The sequence below is a fragment of the Mauremys reevesii genome, linkage group 5, assembly GCF_016161935.1.
Source record: "Mauremys reevesii isolate NIE-2019 linkage group 5, ASM1616193v1, whole genome shotgun sequence".
NCBI classification, from domain to species: domain Eukaryota; kingdom Metazoa; phylum Chordata; order Testudines; family Geoemydidae; genus Mauremys; species Mauremys reevesii.
In genome coordinates, this window is record NC_052627.1 from 101,910,208 (window position 1) to 101,913,922 (window position 3,715).

Sequence of the window (3,715 nt, forward strand, 5' to 3'; positions counted from 1 at the left end):
TTATCTTTATCAGGTCCAAGTTGCTAACACACATGCACATGCTCTCCCTCCCTTCCTCCTTGTTAATGGACTAATTTGTTTATGAGCTCCCATGCCCTATTCCCATCTGGTAATCAGGAACTCCTCTCCTTAATCAGGCTCATCCCAGGGGCCTAACTGGTTAAACAGTGATCAGAGTGCGGGATCAGCTGCTGATTCCCAGCACTCTGTCACATACCTCCTCCTGTGCCTGATGGAAAGATGTTTCTTCCTCCACATTCCCCCGCCTCCTTTACTGGAGGTGCTACTCGACTTCAGCCTTTGTTTGCCCACAGAATGTTCATCTAGGATCTCTTTGTAGGTTCCATCCATTCTCCACCCACAAAAATCACAATTGGTGAGTGGAGGTTTCCTCTGCTATTCCAATTTGGCCCACAAGTCCTCACACCCGAGGCAATCTGGGAGGGGGTGTAGCAGTCCCCTCATTCTCACCTTATTTGTTTTGTTGAGGGGTCTGCTTGTATCCCTCCTTTTCCTGGTTACCCATGGTCACTTGTTCTCCCCACCCTCCAAACTGTTCTTGGGATCCTTCCTTTTGGCATTCTAGAGATGGGATGTCTGATAACCATTCAACTCCTATTAACAAGCGTGGGTTATCTTTATCTGCTGAGACTATTTCCTTGTCTTTTTTCTCTTCTCCTTTCATCTCTTGGGTATTCCCTTTCTGTATTTTCTTTTTGGCTTATGTTCTCCAGTCTCATATTTTCCAAGCTTTCTATATTTACTGGCTCTTTTCTCTTCCCAATGGGATTTATTCCATCCCTCCAGAGTTTCTGGATGCCCCTTTGCTTCCTAAATGGGAAGAGGTTCCAGTCTGTGCCTAACAAAAGGATTTGAGGGAATCCCTCCACTACCCGAACCCACTCCCTTTTAAACTTTCCCCAAACTTCTAGGGCAGAATTTCTTATCCCCATGTATATATTACAGCCTCATGCTTGATCAAGGAAGTATTCAATAAGGTTTTATCAGTTCTCACCAGAGTAACGAACAGGTTGAGGCAGTGTCCACTAGACTCCTTTAATTCCTCCCTATGTTACAGAAATAGTTGATAACTTCTTCATTTCTTCCTGCCCGGAAGTCCTGGCACAACCACAGAATTCTGTAAACCCACACTCCACATATGGACAATCTCATTTTATAAATCCCTGCCTCCTACACTGGAATCACATAAACATCCAAGACCTTGTCAGTGGTCCACTGGGCCCCTCCTTCTTCTCAGTGTCCTGTCTGAATTTGGTTTTCTGGTCTTCCTGCCCAGATCTGGACCCTTAAACTAATGACTCTCTCTAGAATGTCAGCTTCTACAAACTTCCCTATTAGTTTAATTGTCACATCTAGTGTGTTGGATTGATGCTGCCTGACCCATACCTGGGTATGGTCCACAAGATTCTGAAGGAACTATTAAAGAATGACAGTGTCTATAATGTCTGCCATGCTTTGGATGCGTGACTGCTGCAACAAGTGGCCAGTCTGTCTGTTTTGGGGAAAATGCCTGGGGCTGTAATCTTCCAGTACATCTTGCAGCTCAAAACTTATTTGCTGGTACTTTTTTATCAAAAGCCCCACACGGTTGAGGATGGCCACCTTAACCGTTTTGTAGTTCCTAGCTTGCTTGAGAGCCATGTAGATCATCTGATCTTCTCCTGTTAAATAGACTGCTATCTGTAGGGCCCAGATTCCCTTATACCATCATGCCCTCACAGCTTCTCTCTCAAATATGACCAAAAATGCATCGGGGTCATTTTCAGGGCCCTTCTCATGGTGATCTACCCCCTATATTTGAATGCTGATCCCTGCCACAGGACTTACCACAATTTGTAGCAGTTGTTGCTGTACCTGGACTTGCTCTGAAATAAAGTCCTGTAAGTTTTCTGTTGCTCAGCCTGTTTAAACAGTGACCACAATGTTGGTTCAGTTGCTGATTCTCAGCAGTCTGTCACAGACCTTTGGAAAGGAACCCATTCATTTAGCTGCCTAAGTCAGGATCTAGGAGCCTGATTGTGGAAGCCCATTTTTTGGAATATTGATGCCCCAGAGAATTCAGAATGCTGAGCACCTCATAATATCAGCCCTTATTCAAGGTAAGAGATCAGTAGCTAACACCATTAAGCCATCTATTTTCCACTGCTGTCTCCTGTTAGTCTATAAGGTGCCACAGGATTCTTTGCTGCTTAATGATGAATCACATTTTAGGCTGATGGATAAATTGGCTATGCTGGATTCTATTGTCTTGTTTGTTCATGCCAGTATCAAATTCAGAAATGCACAACTCTTCCCCTCCCCCGCTAAAAACACCCACAAACCTTTTCAGGAATTAACATTAATCCCTGGTGGCATAGAAGCTGCCTACTCAACCCCCACTCTCCAAGATGGAAAACAAAATAAGCATTCAAAAATTATATTTGTTACAAGGAATAAAAATCACAGATTGAAGACCTTTATTGTTAGGACCAAGCATTAAATTATAAGGATATGTGTTAAAATTCACTTTCAGTTAAAATACAACAATGAACAGCACTCCGTTTGAAATGGGGAAATGTAAATAAGAAAATACACTGCTATGTGGCTTTCTGCTTGTTTAAGCATAATCATAAACTTGACGTCCTCAGTAATTACCATAAATCATGAAGAAAGACAGTCAACTGCTTGCTGCTTTACCTGTATGGAAAGAATTGTTGTAGTCGTATCTGCCAGTCTGGGATATTAAAGCGAGGAAGACAAGAAAATGCTCAGCCTACTGTAAAGGCAATTGTGGAAGACAGTCAACAGCAAATGTATGGAAAAGAAGGGGCTGGAAGCTTGAAACAAAATAAAGGATGTCACCCATAATTATGTGAACATAATCCTTTCCTTCAGAGGCTCATGCAAAGAGACACATGATGAATTGCATCCTCTTGGAAATGTGCTAATCATTTAGTTCAATGGTATTATACAACTCACCACATTTATGCAGCTTGATTTAGAATGCATACGCATAGCTACTGTATATTTAAAATCTCTTTAATGCTGTGACAGTCCTGGTACTCCGTATCTAGGAAACACCATCCTAACTCACCTACTATTGTAGTTCCTAATGTGCCCTCCAAACAGATAAACAATATTGTAAACTGCTACAAAGACACAAGCATGGAGCACCAGCAGTGAAAGAGTTAAATTAGCAACACTCACAACCAAGCAAAACTTTCAAGATTCTTCAAATATTTGCTCTTGTATTTCTCAAGGCACATTGTTTTCAATAAAACCATAACTTATGTTTGAAGTATTATTACTTAATATGTATATGTTTATGGCAAAATTGGAAGGGGACATCACCAAACACATTTGAAAAGGGTCTCTAATTTGTGCACATTCAAAATATGTTCACACCCATTTGCATGAAAAATGTATGCACAAATTGGATAATTTGTGTCCAATCCACCTGTACAAATGTAGGACTCTCAACAGAAAATAAAAGGCCCTTTGAAATTTTTGTCCAGCTTATTCAGCATCTGATAATTTTAATACTTCCAACTATGCTTATTATTTTATGGTATTTAGCTTTGTAATACCTCTTTGAGTGTTTGGCTGATTTGACTGAGAGTAATAACTCATTTGTAAGATTGTAGCTCTGCTGTAAAAGCAGTATTTATTACCCTGCCATCTTTATTATTTGCATTGTGAATACATAAATGGAAAA

General features: G+C 40.8%; 1 long non-coding RNA gene across 1 annotated transcript; it reads right to left on the reverse strand.

Annotated features, from left to right (window-relative positions):
* Nucleotides 1–1,042: 1,042 nt before the first annotated feature.
* Nucleotides 1,043–2,037, reverse strand: LOC120406940. Its single transcript, XR_005599674.1, has 2 exons — nt 1,849–2,037; nt 1,043–1,119 (listed from the first exon to the last, which is right to left on the reverse strand). It is a non-coding gene; the product is annotated as an uncharacterized LOC120406940 (long non-coding RNA).
* Nucleotides 2,038–3,715: the final 1,678 nt, after the last annotated feature.